This window comes from Lepus europaeus, chromosome 22, assembly GCF_033115175.1.
Source record: "Lepus europaeus isolate LE1 chromosome 22, mLepTim1.pri, whole genome shotgun sequence".
NCBI classification, from domain to species: domain Eukaryota; kingdom Metazoa; phylum Chordata; class Mammalia; order Lagomorpha; family Leporidae; genus Lepus; species Lepus europaeus.
The window spans coordinates 7573297-7591834 of record NC_084848.1 but is presented as its reverse complement, the minus strand read 5'-3'; positions in this window follow the sequence as shown (position 1 = coordinate 7591834).

Here is an 18538-nt window from a genome sequence, read left to right as displayed (position 1 = left end):
GGGCGCTGGGCGCTTGCCGCAGGCCTGGTCCTTTCTTCCTGCCTAGCATTTGATGTGGCTCAAGAAAGCCTTGTATTTCGGAGACCTGTGGATCTCAGACGTTTTCAGGGAGGGCAGGGCCCGCTGCCTGGGGAGGGAGCCACGGCCAGGCCCAGGCCCCGGGGGAAGCACAGTGGATGTGAAGAGGCTGGGGAGCTGGAGTGGGGCCAGGCCCCAGGGGAGACTCGAGTTCAAAGAGGCTGCTTCCCTCTCGCGTTCGCAGCGGGCCACACGTGCTACCAAAAGACGCGTCATGCCCAGGAAAGTCCTTAAGTCCAGAGACCAGCGTTCCTGCGTCACATCCCCTCCAATGAGGCGGCTCCAAGGCAGCTGGAAAGCAAACAGAATTACCTTTCAGCCTTATGGCCAGAGAGATTATAAAAGCCTATTCAGCTAAAAATCCAGCTGTCGCCACAACACTTTAAAAACCTCACGGCTGGTTCCGAGGCGAGGGACCAGGGGCTTGGAGGGTTTTCTTTCCCAGGGAAGAGGTTGAATTCCCCAGGATGCACTCACTCGCCTTCATGCCTCTTTCGCCCTTGAGAAAACACTTGTCACAGCCTCGCGAACTCCGCGCGTGGCTGCCAACAGGGTGTCGGCTCTGCAGCATGATCCACTTTCCATCACTCTGCCTTGTCCTTTTAGCAAAGTGTTGAAGTGGTCCCGGGAGCTCCGCTCGGTCTGCTTAGCGAGCAACCTCCTGTGGCGCTGGGCAGATGCAGGGAGCTTGGGCTCAGTGCGTTTGTCAGTTTTCTCATTTGCTGGTGACAGTGTGGGAGCCTGAGCTGGGCAGCTTCCCTGCTAAGACCAGGGGCGTAGGGGCAGGCGTGCGGCACAGCAGTCAGGGCGCTGCTTGGGACACCCGCATCCCGTGTCACCGGACCACCCGCAGCTTTAGGGCGCAGCTGCTCCACTGCTGGCCTCCCCACAAGGGAGCTCCCTCCTGTAGACTCAACACCCAGGAAAGGGCGGCCCCGGATGCACATTTCCTGTGGGCGCTGGAGGCTCTAAGAAAAAGGACGGAGGAAGGAAGGGCTGACCCGGGCGCACCCACCCGGGGTGAGCAGGTGCGACCCTCACTGACTTCCCTGTGGACATCAGAAAGAAGGTTCTCTCCAGATACACATGTGTGTGTGCTGGGTCTGGGCACGTGGTCTTCCACGGCCTGCTGGGGCAGGCACACCCTCTTTTCGCTGAATGGGGACCCCAGGGCTGCTGTGTGTTTAGAAGGAAATGAGGTGGGCCAGTGCTATGGCATAGCAGGTTAAAGCCCTGGCCTGCAGCACCGGCATCCCATATGGGCACTGGTTCGGGTCCCAGCTGCTCCACTTCTGATCCAGCTCTCTGCTATGGCCTGGGAAAGCAGTAGAAGATGGCCCAGGTCCTTGGGCCCCTGCACCTGTGTGGGAGACCCAGAAGAAGCTCCTGGCTCCTGGCTTCGGATCGGCCCAGCTCCGGCCATTGCGGTCATTTCCTCTCTCTGTCTGTAACTCTATCTCTCAAATAAATAAAAAATCTTTGAAAAAAAAAAAAAAAAAAGAACCAGGGGACACAAGAACCCAAGATGGGGAGGCGGGTGGATGGAGGTGGGCTGTGAGCTGCTTGACCAAAGCCTGGAGACCAGTGCAGCCTGGGGCTGGGCTCTGTGTCTTCCCTGGGCAGTGGGCGTGGCCAGCTGCTTGCCTGGTGGGTAGGCTGTGGTGGTTAGCGTGTGGCTGCGGGTGAGTGTCTGACATTTTCCAAGGTGCAACTTCTGCATCTGGGAAACAGGACGAGCCGTATCCGTTGGTTCCTGTCTCACCCTCTTGTCAAGCACATCGATTGCTTTCGAGTGGACAGTGCTGGAAGTCTTGGTTTGCACAGCATCCAGCATGGGTGTCCCTTGTGAGTAGGCGTGCTGATGGACTAACAGTGAGGCGCAGAGATGTGGAGTCTCCAGGGCCACACGAGGACGGAGACGTCGGGGAAGCGTTTCCCTGTGGCACAGGAAGTGAGCCTGTGGAAGAGGAAGGGCAGGAAGGGGTGGAGTTGGAGAGAAACACAGAGCCTGTGCTGGCTCCCATGACCCTCTGTGGCACCCACTGTCCGTCCACAGCATCACACTTCAGTGCCTTCTGGAGATGCCCAAGACACCGTGAGTTTTGTGGGAGTCGGCTCTGGGGCTGGGCTACAGGGGAGGAAGCAGGACGTAGAGGAGGCAGGGAGAGGGTGAGGAGGGAGAAGTTGAGGCCACCAGTTCCCTGGAATTCTCTGACATCGGGGAGCGGGGTTAGACTTTCCCTCGGGTGGGGGCTGGGGCTTTGGGCCAGCCTGAGCGGGACTTCAAGGGCCAGGGCCCCTGTTGATGACAGGAGCATACTCAAGTTCTACATCAAGTGCGCCTCATGCAGACTGCACACCTGTGATTCCCGCAAGGGTTAAGCACCCTGCAGCCCAAGGCGATGGTTCTCAGGTGTGGCTGCAACTGGGTCACCCGGGCCCAGGCTGTGCCCCATAGCAGCTTAGTAAGAATCTATGGGGGGGGGGGGGGGCCTAGGCATAGGCATTTTAACTTTCTTTAATTTTTAAGTTTAAAAACTTATCTATTGACTTTTGGAAAGGCAAGGCACATGTGTGCATGAACATGGCCTAGAGAGACGTCTCCCACCCGCTGGTTCACTCCCCAGATGCCTACAACAGCCAGGGCTGGGCCAGGCTGAAAGTAAGAGCCAGGAGCTCCACCCAGGGCTCCCATGGTGGCTGGCAGAGACCCAGCTACTTGAAAGATCACCTGCTGCCTGATGGGGTCTGTATCACCAGGAAGCCGGAGTCGGGAGTGCAGCCAGGACCGGAACTCGGGCCCTCCACTGTGGGAGCAGGTAACCCAAGGGGCAGCCCAGCTGCTTCGCCAGATGCCTGCCCTCTGTAGGCAGTTGTGAAAGTCCCCCGGGGGTGGGGGGAGGGGCGGCGCCGTGGTAGCTGGTAGAGCCGCCACCTTCGGTGCCGGCATCCCATATGGGCGCTGGTCCAAGACCCGGCTGCTCCACTTCCAATCCAGCTCTTTGCTATGGCCTGGGAGAGCAGTAGAAGATGGTCCAAGTCCTTGGGCCCCTGCACCCATGTGGGAGGCCTGGAGGAAGCTCCTGTCTTCAGATGGGCACAGTTCATCATCTGGGGAGTGAACCAGCAGATGGAGGACCTCTCTCTCTCTCTCTCTCTCTCTCTCTTTCTCTGCCTCTCCTTCTCTCTGTGTAACTCTGACTTTCAAGTAAAATAAATAAATCTTAAAAAAACTTCTCCAGGGGATCCAAGGTACAGCAGGTCTGAGAATCTGTAACCAAGGCAGGGATTGACCGACTTTCTCTGAAAAGGGCCAGGGAGCAGGCACGCTCATGTTTTTGACTTTGCAAACCAGCTGATCTCTGTCACAGCTCTCAACAGACCCAGAGGAAATGTCAATGTCAATGTCAATGTCAATGAACAGGTGTGAATGTGTTACGAGAAAACTTAGCCTATAGAAGCAGGCAGAGGGCCAGGTTTGCTGGTCTGTGGTTTGAGGCATGGTACAAACTAAGACATTTAGAAATGAGGGTAGAGACCCTCCCACAGGCAGGTGGTGGGGTGGTTAGGGGTGGCGCGCCAAGGCCCTGACTCGGGGCTCAGCTCACTCAGGCACGGGCTGTGTGACTCGCGCAGGAGCCTCGCCTCTGTGCCTTCACTTCCTTCCCAGTAAAGCAGAGCTAACAGAAGCCCCAGCTCTGCTCTTTGAGGGTTCAGTGAGAGACACTGAGTACAAGAAGCCGGGCAGTGCCAGCGAGGCCCATAGTGAGAGCCTTGATAGTAGTTTTTCCTTTTTGGCTGCCACTGTTCCCTGGATAAAGGAAGAAGGGCAGGCAGCGGTTCCCAGGCCACTCAGCTGCTGTTGGAATCATTGCTGGTTTGGTTTTAAGTCAGTGGCTGAAGCAACAAGGAAAATGCATTTTGGGGAGATAACTGTTACTTTCTGACCATCACATGTAATTTAATCACCAAGCAGTAATGAACGTGCTGATCCGGGTCTCACAAACTCTCTCTCTCCTCATGTCTGAAGAATCCCCATAAAAAGTGAGTTTTGGCGAGAAAAACTCAGAACCAAAACAAAGCCTTCAGCCAGTCACCCCTGTCAGCTCCCCAGCCCAGGCTGGGCAGACGCTGTCCTGGGTCTTCTGTGCGAGCGGGATGGTCTGACCCTATGTCAGGTGGTCTCGGGGGTCTTCTGCTTGGTCCTCTTCTCCCTCTCGCTCATCATGTTTAATATTGTGATGTAAATAATGGCCATTCTCCCCCTTAAAATACCCTCCCTACAGGCCTGCGCCATGGCTCTCTAGGCTAATCCTCCGCCTGCAGCACCAGCACCCCAGGTTCTAGTCCCGGTTGGGGCGCCAGATTCTGTCCCGGTTGCTCCTTTTCCAGTCCAGCTCTCTGCTATGGCCCGGGAGGGCAGTGGAGGATGGCCCAAGTGCTTGGGCCCTGCACCCGCATGGGAGACCAGGAGGAAGCTCCTGGTTCCTGGTTCCTGGCTCCTGGCTCCTGGCTTCGGATCGGCGCAGCACGCAGGCCGTGGCGGCCATTTGGGGGGTGAACCAATGGAAGGAAGATCTCTCTCTCTCTCTCTATCCCCCTCTCTCTCTGTCTAACTCTGCCTGTCAAAAAATAATAATAATAAAAAAATACCCTCCCTACAAATGGCATCCCTAGGCTGCAAAGCTCGCAGCTCCTACAAGGATGAATGTGGGCATTGCTAGCTGTTGTGGCTTGGGAAAATATCTGGATACCAAATGTCAGCTTTTTCTTCCCCTCTTTGGCCTGGGCTCTCTGCTCAAGAGTGCGGACCAACCGAACAGCCTCGCCTGGGAGCGTCAGCAGCACCTCACCTTCCGGGTGGCTCCCAACAAGCAAGGCCATCGCTGGCACTGTGGTCATTGTCCAGAACCCCTGTTTCCCCTGGGGTCTGCTGGGGTGAGCAGTATTCCCAAGGGGTGCCTGGGCCTCGGGTTCTTGTCGCCCACCTACCTGCTGCTTGTGCTGTGCCTGTGGTTTCTCCCCTACAGCCCAAGCCCTGACTATTCTCGAAGACAGAATCCAAGGAAGCGACGCCCTCTTCTCCTGGGGCTCCCCCACCTTGTATCTGGATTCCTGGAGGGTAGGGGGAGCTCTCCCTCCTGTGGGGCTGAAAGGATGGCAGGATCAGCCATCACCGTGTTGCGGGAGAAGGGGTCAGAGCAGAACAAGCCGGAGTGCAGGGGAAGGGCGTGGCCTTTGGCATGGGTGTGGACTGCGGCCGGAGACTCCAGGAGTAAGGCTGTTGGCTCAGCAGTTGTGAGCCCGAGGCTCCGAGATGCTCGGTGGCAGGTGTCGGGCACAGTGCAGGAGTGGGCGCACCGGGACGCACGGGTTCCTTGGTTTCTCTCTGTTGAGGGCTGAGACACTCGTGCAGGTGTTTGTGGATGGAAGAGAGGAGGTGTCTTAGTCCACCCAGGCCGCTGTAATGAAATAGCACAGCCTGGGTGGCTTGTAAACACAGAAACTCATTTTTCACAGCTCTGGGTGGAGTCCAAAATCAAGGGGCTCGCACATTAGGTGTTCAGATGAGGCTCCGCTTTTGGTTCTCACGGAGAGCTGACTCCTGGCTGCTGTCAGAAGGGGTGTGGAGAGGGGGTCTCTCCTGGGCCTCTCCCGGAGGGTCCCACTATCAGTCAGGGTGCTCCTGAGAGGCAGAGCCCATGGGACCCTGGGACACACACTCAGCCCTCGGGGAGCGTAGGTTCTGCATCTGGGGATCCAATCAGCTGTGTATCAAAAATATCTGGAAAAAACCTGCCTCTGTGCTGAATGCACACTCTGCTGCTTCTTGTCTTCATTCCCTAAACAGTGCTGCAGCGGCTACTTGCAATACCTGGCGTCCGTCATTATCGGGGTCTAGAGACGAGCAGGCGTGGTCGGGAGAACACGCACAGGTCACCGGCACATCCCGCACGCGCTTACATAAGGGACCTGAGCACTTGCAGACCTTGGTGTCTGTGGGGGTGACTCTGGAGTCAAACCCCTTTGGGTGGAGAGGGACAACTATAAACAGATGGACAGACAGGTCAGTAGATTGATATAGACAGATGATAGATGGATAGGTAGATATAGGTAGATACGTAGACAGGTAGATGTAGATGATAGGTGGATAATAGGTAGAAGATAGACCACATAGATAGATGAAAGAAGATAGATGATACATGGATAGGTAGATAGATACATAGCTAGGTGACAGGTAGAAGATCGATACATGGAAGGCACGTGAGAGGGCATTTATTAGGCTCCTATGATTCTGGGGACTGAAGACCATCAGCAGGCTGGCGACCCAGGGTGCAGGTAGCATGGCTCAGTCCAAGTCCAAAGCCTTTAGCAGCAAGAGGCCGACGGCACAGTTCTCACTCTGAGGCTGAAGGCCTGGGACCCCAGGGGCCTGCTGCTGCAAGTCCCAGCACCCAAAGGCCGAGAACCTCAAAACCTGAGGGTCAAGGCCAGGAGATGGGTGTCCTGATGCAGAGAAGGGAGGGACGGGGAGGGAGGGAGGGAGAGAGAGAACCCTGCCATCCTCCACCCATTTGTCCCATGTGGGCCCCCAGCAGACTGGATGGTGCCCGTCCACAGTGGGTCAGACTTCGCCTCTGAGTGTCTCGGTGCCTGGCCTCGTGCCCAGTGTCTCTGGAAAAGCCCTCCACCCCCTCTTCACCAGCCGCCTGGGCATCCCACACTCATGCATCACAGGTGCCCGTCTCACTCACGAGGGTGGAGCCCACCGTGATCACCTCCCAGAGGCCTTCCCTTCTGATCTCAGCGTGTGCCTGTTGGAGGCCACAGCGGCCAGGACAGGGGAGCAGGAAGGCAGGGGAGAAGGGGCTGCAGGGGTGAGAGGGGATGGGGAGGAGGGGAGGGCCAGAGGAGGCAGCCAGGTGATGGGACACAGGGCCACGAGGCAATGGGGCAATTTCTGGGCCTCAGCTGCGCTAAAACTCAGGCCCAGCGTAGCCTGCAGGGCTCAGCAGGGCTCAGCACAGCCAACAGCTCAGGGGAGGCTGCAGGTGCAGTGGGGCATGGTCAGGACCGCCTGGGCGGGGCAGGGGGCTTGGTAGGAGCTGGGTTCTGAATGTTCTGGGCTGAGCTTGGTCAGCCAGGAATTTCTGGAAAGAGCCCCAGGGGCTGTGGGGGACGGGTCCTGCCTGTGGTCAGGTGGCCCGAGTGGAGCCAGGATCATGTGAGAGTGAAACCCACTCGGCCCCGAAGGGCCAGGCCTGTCACGCAGGACAAGCTCTGCTGAGACAGGGCTGGTTCTCTAGGGTCTGAGAGTTTATTTGCCTTTCTTTCATTCAGCAAGTATTTTTTTTTTTTTTTGACAGGCAGAGTTAGACATGAGAGAGAGAGAGACAGACAGAGAAAGGTCTTCCTTTCCGTTGGTTCAACACCCAAATGGCCGCCATGGCTGGCGCGCTGCACTGATCTGAAGCCAGGAGCCAGGTGCTTCTCCTGGTCTCCCATGCGGGTGCAGGGCCCAAGCACTTGGGCCATCCTCCACTGCACTCCCGGGCCACAGCAGAGAGCTGGACTGGAAGAGGAGCAACCAGGACAGAATCCGGCGCCCCAACCGGGACTAGAACCCGGGGTGCCGGCACCGCAAGGCGGAGGATTAGCCTAGTGAGCCGCGGTGCCGGCCCCATTCAGCAAGTAGTAAGTGCCAAGTGCTTGCTGTGCTGGGTATTGGGGATGGATTGAGGCAGCTCCCAGGCCAGTGAGGATCACAAACTCCAATAAGGGAATTCAGTTCTGAATTGTATTTTTTTTAATTAATTAATGTATTTGAAAGGCAGAGTTACAGAAAGAGAAGGAGAGAGAGGAGAAAGAGAGAGAGAGAGAGAGAGAGAGAGAGATCATCCATCTGCTGGTTTATTCCCCAAATGGCTGCAACAGCCAGGACTGGCCAAGCCAAAGCCAGGAGCCAGGAGCTTCTTCCAGGTCTCCCATGTGGGTACCGGGACCCAAGCACTGGGGTGGAGCAGCTGGGACACAAACTGGTGCCCATATGGGATGGTGGTGCTGCAGGCCGGGACTTTAACCCCGCTGAGCCACAGCCCCAGAATTGCCTTTGTTTTTAACTCAAACGATTTCCATTGTACGTGTGTACCGCATGTCACTGACACGCGTGTCCTGCCATGGGCATTGGCCCTGCTTTCATGCCTAACCTGTTGTGAATGACACAGCTGGGCACGCAGGTGTGCAAATGTCTGCTCTGATCCCTGCTCTCCATCCTCCAGGCAGATGCTCAGATGCAGAATTGCTGGGTCCCGGGGTGATTCTGTTTTTAATTTTACGAGGCGCTGGTGCTCTGTTAGCCACAGCTGCAGCCCTGGTTTGCAAAGACGCGATTCTTCCCAGGGGCTCTAAGTAGGTCTGAGGCCGCCTGGGGTGGATTCCGGGGGTGATTCTAGGAGCCAACACCCCTCTTCTCCCAAGGGCCCCTCGTTCAGGAACAGGGCAGAGAAGAAACTCACGGAGTGGGGTCTTCCACCCTGGGCTCTTCTCCTGGGCCCCAGGCAGTAGTTGAGACAGAGATCCCACCGCTTCCTCCCCCAAGCCTCCGTTCCCAGACCAAGAGCCCATTAGTTCCCATGGAAACACACTGCCGGCTTCTCTCATCAGCGCCGGCCCAGAGGAACAGTGAGAACATTCTTTGCTCCTTTCTCTGCTCCTCCTCCTCACATGGAGAAAAGCCTTCCTGGAGGTTGTGAGCGCTGACGTGGCAGTGAGGACAGCTTTGCTTAGCTCGCAGCGTGCACTGGGTGAGGCCCTGCCCGCTCCGAGCCTCAGTTTCCCCATTTGTAACATACGAGGATGCCGTAGAGCAGGGATTGCCACCTATTCCCCACCAAGCAGCTCTTTGTGTTCTGCTCTTAGAGACCACACTTGGGAAAGATACTGTCTTTCAGATAGAGCTCTTTTAATAGCATTAGGGTTCCATGTTTTATTAAAGACATCCATAACGTCCCGCCCGAGCCTCTGATCGCTGTTTAAGCCGATTGAGTTGATGTCATTTCATGCAAGAGCAGGTGCAGCTTCTTCCTGCTTGGAAGTGCAGTGTTCCCTGTGCAGCTTAGAAATATTGAAAGCCGTTCTCGGCGCCCCGATACTATCCTCAGTGCACCCAGGTTCCGTGCCGTGGCCAAGCGGCAACACCCGGGTACTGGGCTCATAAACCCATGTGGTAATTCTGTAAAATGGCAAGACTGTAGGCTACGGGTTTTTAATTTGATTTCAGATCTGTTGATTAATTGAGTGTGACCTTGGGCAATGTGGTCAAAGCCACATACTCCCTCCAAAAGGTAGAGCTCCATTCGCAGCCTCTTAAGCACAGACTGCACGTGGCCACTCTACACGTACCGTGGTGGGATGGCTGATGTTGGGGCTGCGGGTGAAGCTGTGTCCCTGACACCCATGTCCCATACGGGAGTGCTGGGCTCAGTCCTGGCTCCTTCACTTCTGATCCGGCTCCCTGCCGGGGCGCCTGGAGAGGCAACAGATGATGGTCCGAGTACTTGTGTCCCTACCATCCACGTGGGAGACCGGAACGCAGTTCCCTGGTTGTTCTGGACATTTGGGGAATAAACCAGGGGATGGAAGATTTCTCTCTCCCCCTCTTTCTCTCTTTCTGTCACTCTGCCTTTCAAATAAATACATAAATAAAATCTTTTAAAAATTGATGTTGGACTTCTGCCACCTGAACATAACAGGCACTGCGACCTCCCCCTAGTTTTCTCTTTGGGGTCACTCGCTCCGAGGAAGGCGGCTGCCATGTTGTAAGGACGCTCAAGCGACTGCAGAGGGAGCCCCGGTGGTGAGCGCCTGGGTTCACCCGGGCGAGAGAACCCCTCTGGAAGCCGTGTGAGTTTTCCACTGCTGCCGTCATGAACTGCCGCAAACCTAGCTGTGTAAGCATCCCGGGTCTACCTTGCGGTTCTGCAGCTGAGAAGTCCGGCGTCGGCCTCACTGGGCTGATCAAGGTGTCAGCAGGGCTGTGTTCGCCCTTGGAGTCTCTAGGGGAGAAACTGTTCTCTTTCCTTCTTCTGCTTCTAGAAGTTTCTTGAAGTCCTTGGCTCGTAGCCTTTTCCTCCATCATCAAAACCAACAACTTTGCATGTTTCTGACACTGCTTCTGTTGTCAGCTCTCTCCCTCTCCCTCTCCCCCCTCCCCCCTCTCCCCCTCTCTCCCCCTCCCTCCCTCCCTCTTCTCCCCCCAGCTTCCCTCTTCTATTTTGAAGAACCCTCATGATGACATTGAGCCGCCTGAAGAATTCAGACCGGGTCCCTCTGTGCAGGCTGGGGCCTTAGTTCTGTCTGGACGCTCACTCTCCTGGCCCTGCAGGCTAACACATTCACAGGGGCTGTGTGTCATTAGGGGGGCCGTTATTCTTCACTCAGAAGTGGACGCTCTGGCCCTGGTCATACCTTCGGAGGACCGTGGCCCCTGCCCACATGCTGACTTGAAATCTCATGAGAACCCCGAGGCAGAACCACCCAGCTAAGCTTCTCCCTGGCTCTGGCCCACAGAAACACTTGTCTTAAACCCTGCATTTTGGAGTAATCTATTTTGCAGCACTAGCTATACCCAGCGTGGGCAGGTTCATTGACCTGTCTCAGCCTCTCTCATGTGGACACGGGGATAGCGTCCGCCCTGCAGAACTGACGTGATGACTGAGCCAGTCAGGGTTTAGAAAATGGGGTGGGGGCCGGCGCTGTGGCGTAGCGAGTGAGGCTGCCTCCTGCAGTGCCGGCATCCCATATGGGCTCTGGTTCAAGTCCCGGCTGCTCCACTTCCGATCCAGCTCTCTGCTATGGCCTGGGAAAGTAGTAGAAGATGGCCCAAGTCCTTGGGCACCTGCACCCACGTGGGAGACCCGGAAGAAGCTCCTGGCTCCTGGCTTTGGATTAGCACAGCTCCAGCCATTGCAGCCAACTGGGGAGTGAACCAGCGGATGGAAGACCTCTCTCTCTCTCTCTCTCTCTCTCTCTGCCTCTGCCTCTCGTCTCTCTGTGTAACTCTGACTTTAAATAAATAAATCTTTAAAAATAAATGGTGTGGCTGTTTCGTGCATCAGGGCAGATGCCATTGAGATGCCCACACTGTGCCGATGAGCCTGGCTTCGAGACCCAGCTCGGCTCCCGACTCCAGCTTCCCGCTAGTGCACACCCCGGGAAGCAGCAGGGGATGGCTCAAGCGCTCGGGTTCCTGCCATCCCTTTGGGACACCTGGGTTGAATTCCAGGCTTGCTAGCCCAGCCCCAGCTGTGTGGGCAGTTAGGGAGTAGACCAGCAGATGGGAGATCTCTGTGTGAAATGGAACACATATGTTTGTTTAAAGACTTGGAAAATACCTGGCATGGTGGAAGCTCCATAAATGCTGGTGTTTTTTCTTAGTGTGTCTCCCTGTTCTCCATAGCGCAGCCCCAGCAGGGGCAGGAAGTAAGCTCCACTCTGATTCCCCAGTCCTCATATCCAGTGTCAGCCCAGAGAGGCTCCAGGGGCCATGGAGATGTACCTGTAGCTAGATACTGGGCCCCTGCTGGGCCCTTAACTGAATGGCTGGGATGGGAGGGGCCCTGAGGACTGGGGTCAGAGGAAGATGCCGGAAGGACCCCAAGTGGCAGATGGGGCTCCCCTGGGGGTGGTGCCCCAAGAGGGAGCCAACAGAGAGGAAGGGCAGAAGGCAGGACAGCGGCTTAGATTCCCTGGCGAGGGGGAGGGAGAGCGACGTGCTGGGGTGCAGGCTGGGCAGAGGAGTTAGGCATCACAAGACAGGCGAGGCGAGAGAGTACGCAGGCTGGGGCAGGGCCTCGGGCCTGGGATGGCGGGCAGAGAGGGGCAGGGCCTCGGGCCTGGGACCGGGCTATGCAAGGCCTTCCATTCTCACCTGTACTGAGCCCGATTGCGGCCCAGGCCCAGGCTAGGCAGGGTGGGGCTGAGCAGTGGACCGGGGTGGGGTGAGTGTCCGCAGAATAATAGTACCCCTCCCCATGGGATACATGCAGTTGCTAAGACGACCTCTGTCTCTAACTCTGCCTCCCTGCTAAGATCCTCGGGCTCACCCCCAACAGCCCTGAGAAGCCCGAATTCCATCCGCAGCCTTCCCTCTCCAACAGAGCTCCAGTGTGGGTTCCAGGGTTACAAGCGGTGGCTGAACCTGCTGCTTGTCACAGCATCTGTAGGGATTGGAGTCCCTAGCTTGCTAAATGCCAGTTTTGCTTGCTTGCCTGCCTGCTGTATAGGCCTCATCTTGGGCCATGAAGGAGGCAGGCCGGGTCCTTGAGAACAAAGAAAGTGAGCTCTCCTGGAATTTATGACCCAATGCTTCCCGCCAGTGCCTCCCAGTGCCATCTCCTTTGTGTGGCTTTCCCGCCACATTATGTATATAGCCTATAGGTTTAAATGAACCAATGAACATGTTAGGTCCCAATACCTTGCCACGTAGAGAGTGAGAAGGTAACCTATGTAGATGACCTGCACCCTTGTAAGTGTGAGGCTATTGCCTGTGCTCGGCTAAATGGCTGTGTGCTGGTAGGGGGTCCCAGCCAGCTGGTAACAAACCAATCTCTGCTTTTGCATCCACGACTGTGCCTTGTACATTGATTGGGAAAGTCCGACCCTACACATCGAAGCATCTCCCTGCACCTCCCCCACGCGTTGTGACGTCATTTTGAAGGCGCCGCAGTGTCCTCTGATACGAAGGTGAAGTGACGTAACTTCCCCACCTGGAGGGTCCCCCTCACTAAACTCTTGTTCTTCCTGGCTTCTCGGCCGGGCCTTACAGCTGCCCTGTCGTGAACGGTCCGGAACACCCTAACCCTGTGTTCGTCTCCCGTGGCTGCTGTCACAGACCACGGAAAGCAGGCGCCTTCAAACAACACGCACTTGCTGTTGCACACGCGGCTCCCTGGGCGGAAGCCAAGGCTGCAATGCTCGCCCTCCTGCGGCTGGCCCCTCCCTCCTCCTGCCTCCCTGGGCCCTGGCCCCCTCTCCGAGTGCAGGCCAGCTCTGACCACGGCCATCTTCACAGCGCTGTGTGACAGGCCCCTCCCACAAAGCCCTCCTGGATTGCATTTAGTGCTCACCTGATGAACCCAGGGTCATCTCTGCCTGCCAGCATCCACAACTCACATGTGCAAAGTGCATTTTGCCGCACACATGGGGTGGCACTCAGGTTCTGAGATCAGGACCCAGCGGGACCTGGTAGCTTGCAGGGTGCCCTACAGCAGGCCACGAGTGCCCAGGGCTCCAGCTGGTGGGACCTCAGTCCCTCTCCTCTCTGTCCCCTGCTGTGTGCTCCCTGGAGTGGTTATGCACTAACTGAAGGCAAGACCTTTGACCTCACCTGCCTCCCTCCCCTGCAGCCCCAGGTCTGGTGTGCACCCCCTGAGTAGGTACTGCAGGGTCTGTGTAGTAAGTAAACGAACATGTGATTGGTACAGCAACTGATGCAGGAACAGTGGCTACAGTTCCAGAACGTTGAGTCTAAGTCAGCTGTCTGCCAGCCAGGCGCTGGGAGACGTGTGTGAGAGCTGAGCCGCTAGGTCAGGCTGTGCCCGACCAACCGCCCCACACCCAGGAAGTAGCTGACCACAGCCAGCACGGCTGCACGGCTGCACCCCTCTTCTGAGTGCAAGAAGGCGGCTGCAGCCTCTCCCTTCAGGCTCCTGCTGTGTCTCTTGGGCCCGTGTTAACCCAAGGCTATGCTGGCAAGAAGTTCTGGGAGATGTATTCCCGGGTTGGCTAAGCTAACACAAGCCCCTCCCGGGGGCACAGTCTGCTCTGGCTTCTGGGTGGGGAGGGAAGAGCTTATGGGGCTGAGACACCCCCACGCCTCATTCAAGACCCTGCATCTCTGATGGCCCTGGAGCCCTGCGGAAACCCAGTGGCCAGGGCAGCCTTGCTTCCTTTCCTGCGTGGGTGCCAAGGGAGGCGATGGCAGAGCTTGCAAGCCATTGGGATCTGTTGGAGGCGTTGCAAAGCCTGTGCGAAGGTTGTGGCCCATCGCTGTGATGAAACTGTAGGACCCCGCTGGAGGCACTGAGCTCGTGGGCAGCTGCAGGTGGGCACACTTCATTGCCTCTAGTGTGGCATGCAGCACTTTGGAAGGGAAAACGGCCAGTCGGTCAAGAAAACAGGCGAGCAGAGGTAAATGGTGAAAATTCACATTGTAGGTCGGCGCCGCGGCTCACTAGGCTAATCTTCCACCTGCGGCACTGGCACACCGGGCTCTAGTCCCGGTCGGGGCGCTGGATTCTGTCCCGGTTGCTCCTCTTCCAGTCCAGCTCTCTGCTGTGGCCCAGGAGTGCAGTGAAGGATGGCCCAAGTGCTTGGGTCCTGCACCTGCACGGGAGATGAGGAGGAAGCACCTGGCTCCTGGCTTCGGATCGGCACAGCGCGCTGGCCGTAGCGGCCACTTGGGGAGTGAAACAACGGAAAAAGGAAGACCTTTCTCTCTGCCTGTCGAAAACATTAAAAAAAAAAAAAAAGAAAGAAAAGAAAATTCACACTGTATTGGACGATAATCACTTCCTAGTAAGTTACACAGAAAAATACATACTTTTCATTGCCAGGCAATAAAGCCTTTGTTGAGCAACCCCATCCTCAGAGTCCCCAGGGGACTGTTTCTAACCTGGAGCAGGGAGCTCATCTGTGGGTGGGGATTCTCAGTCGGGCAGCTGGACAGACTCGGCTGACTGCCCTCCGGTCACAAAGACAGGTGCCTGGGCTCTCCGAGCGCCTTCCACGCTAAGTGGTAATCGAATTGCCCAGTAGAGTTTCATCTGTTTTTGGTGACCTACAGATTTTAAACTTAAATTTTATTCTTCATTTGACATTAACAGTGTGCCGCACTGAGGAAAATAGCCATTGGGTGGACTGGTCTGTCCAGGACCTAAGCTGACAGAGCAGAGTTCTTTTTTTTTTTTTTTTTTATTGACAGGCAGAGTGGACAGTGAGAGAGAGAGACAGAGAGACAGAGAGAAAGGTCTTCCTTTTCCGATGGTTCACCCTCCAATGGCCGCCGCAGCCAGCGTACTGCGGCTGGCGCACTGCGCTGATCCGATGGCAGGAGTCAGGTGCTTCTCCTGGTCTCCCATGTGGGTGCGGGGCCCAAGGACTTGGGCCATCCTCCACTGCCTTCCCAGGCCACAGCAGAGAGCTGGACTAGAAGAGGGGCAACTGGGACAGAATCCGGTGCCCCGACCAGGACTAGAACCCGGTGTGCCAGTGCCGCAGGCGGAAGATTAGCCTAGTGAGCCATGGCGCCAGCAGAGCAGAATTCTAAAACAACATAGGGAGCTGGCGCTGTGGTGTACTGGGCTAAGCCTCTACCTGTGGCACCAGCATCCCATGTGGGCGCCGGTTCGTGTCCCGGCTGCTCCTCTTCCAATCCAGCTCTCTCTGCTTAAGGCCTGGGAAAGCAGGGGAAGATGGTCCAACTCCTTGGGCCTCTGCACCTGCCTAGGAGACCTGGAAGAAACTTCTTGCTTCAGCCGGGCCCAGCTGTTGTGGCCATTCGGAGAGTAAACCCGGGAATGGAAAACCTTTTTCTCTGTCTCTCCCTCTCTGTGTCTATAACTCTACATTTCAAATAAATAAAATAAAATCTTTATATAAAAAAAAAAAAACTGAACTGCTGCGGGAGTTATGGCTTCAGTTTAGCTAAATCTTTGGTGCCCCAGTTTTAAAGTTGTTGTGCCTTCAGCCCTATAACAGAAGTGTTTGAGTTGCAACGTTAGAAGGCACAGAATAAAGCTCTCCAGGACATAGTGTTGGGATCCGGAAACATATTTTTGATGAGCGCTGTTTCTCAATAGTAGAGAGTGACTTCTAGGGTCCTCTGGAGAGGGTGAGAAAAAGCCCCCTGGGACTGTTTATGCTACACACTTTTGTCTTGGAAAAGATAAGAAAATGCCAGCGGCTGTGGCAGCTGGATAGGAAAGCTGTCTGCTCACTCTTCCCAAGGCTCCACCGGCTGTGGCCGAAACAGGTTGTTATTCTATGCTTCTTTAAAGTCATCTTACTCTTGTTTGCGAAACAATTAGTTACGTGGAGAAAATGCCTTCCCCGCTAGCAGTGTCCACAGGATCCTCTTGTACTGGCCTGCTGATCAGAAGTGAGCAGAGTGAATTATCACCCACGGTGGAGGGTGGACCCTCCCACCTAGGACAGGCGTGGCTTCCCACTAACGCTAAACACATAGGGTCTCCTACAGTCCCCTGCCATCGGTGGGGTTTCCTATCTCGAACACTCTCCTGTCAAGGTCCTTGGGACGGTGACAACAAACCACCCAGTGTCACCCGAGAGCTCTTTGCCGTTGTTACCAAGGAGACGGAGAAACTCCCCTCGGTGATGACCACACAGAGTGAGTGTTAACGTCACGGCTGTGACAGCTCTGACCAGGTGTGGGGCAGCTCCGGGAGTTCCTCTGTAGCCGCCTGTGCTGTCACCCAGACGACCTCCCCCCAGGTTTCACTCTCAGCCGAGGTGGATGGTTCCTAGCCAAGAATGAGCCACCGCACACAGGGCACCTCACTTTCTGTTTCTATTCTAGTGAGCTTATTTTCACCCTCCATGGGCTCCGTACTTTCAACCTCCTGATGTCCTTACATTAGTGGAGATGGGTGCAGTGGGTTCTTGTCTTCATGCGACAGAGAATTCAGACACGAGACAGAGAGCAGTGGTGAGGAAGGTATGAGTGGTCAGGAAGGTAGCAAGGTTTAAGGGGCAGGGCATCCCTCAGAATGGATGGGCACCTCTCTAGACAGAATCCGAGAGAGAGCGAGCTCCCGGGCACTCAACTGGAGACCGCAAGGTTCCGTGGCTGAACGCAGGGCATGCACCTGGCGGGCCGGCCGGGCGGGCGGCAGAGCCGGAGCGGAGCTGCAGTCTGCACTCAGACCGGGCTTGTGAGGGGAAGGGGCCCGGTTCTTCCCACGGTTTCCCCTCCTCCTCCTCCTCCCCCTCCTCCTCCTCCTCCTCCTCCTCCTCGAGGACAAAGGGTTGCTGAGTGTGAACCAGCTGAAATTCCTCTCCAAGTTGCACCCCCAGTGCTATCAGACGCGATGCCTGCCTTGGGGGAAGGCTGGAAGGTTTCATTGGCCAGCGTTGTCAGGCTGTGTAACCCATCTGGTGTAGGGAGGATTCTCCTGGGGGGCTTCCCCTGGGGGGAGGGCTGAGACCCCTGGAAAGTTCTCAGGGCCCGGGCAGGACTTTGTTCTGTAAAACCCTGGGCTGCTTCCAAGCTTCAGAGGATACCTTGTTTTCCTTAGGCCCCTCCCACACACACGGGCTAATTTCCAACTTCCTGCCTAACAGGGTCACAATGAGGAAGACGACAATAAAAGTAAGGACATTGACCACCATGAGCCTCTGCCCATGCCTGTGGCGTCTGCATCGTCTCTAATTGTCCGAAGCCGAAGACCGGGCTGGTTAAGAACGTGTCGGCAGCACCAGCTGGGAATGCAAGCCAAGGTCCACCTCTCTCTGAAAGGCCCCGAGCCCCGCCACGCTCCCCAGACACAGCCGTGGCTGGGAACAGAGGCTGAGCTTGAACAGGAAGACCCGCATTAGACGCGTAGAAGAGCAGAGTGGGAGGGGGCTTGGGGAGAATCCCCTTCGTGGGGGAGAAAACCACAGCCCCGAGGGGGCATCACCAAGTCCAAGGCCGCAGAGCCGGGGGCCCCTGAGCAGGGAGCCACTTCTTCCTCCCACGCTGCCCGTGGTCCCACGCTGTCCACTCACGCTCCAGCCACACACCTGCCACAAGGGGGCAGTTCTGAGTGGGCGTGTGGAGCCAGGCGTGGAGGGGCAGCGGCTTGTTTTTTTTCCACTTTCCTTGGGACTCTGTGAGTCCTAAGCGGACGGCAGTTGGAGCCGTGCCAGCACCTCGTTAGGCTGTGCTGTTGGGGGCTGACGTGGGGTCCTCAGACAGACGGCGGCGCAGGCAGCGAACTTTTCATAGCAGTCAGTTGAGGAAGAGCAACACGGAGCCAGAACTCCGTGTTTGGCTGAGCACCAGGCTCGGAGGGCTGCCAGCTAGGCAGCGACCTCTGGCCTGGAGACGGACGGGACCCTCGCTGCTGGCCTGGCCCAGGGACCCCGCAGCTGCCGAGCCTCAGGCGGGAGCACTTTTAGTGGCCCTTCCATTCCATCGAACGAGACAGGCTCACCGTCCCCCTGAGCAGGGCTTCCAGCACGGGCTTCTTGGGTCAGAGCCCTGAGCTGGCTCCTGTGATGTACTGTTCCTTCCTTTGGGGTTTTGTTTGTTTTGTTCTGAGGATGTCTTGAGCTGGCATATTGTGCCCTGAGCAAGCGCAGGAGGGGACGGGTGTGACAATGGGGTCCCCACCATTGTCTGTTCTTCCTCCTGTGACCGGGTTGTCTGCTCCTGTGGTAGCAAAGTGACCCCCGCAGC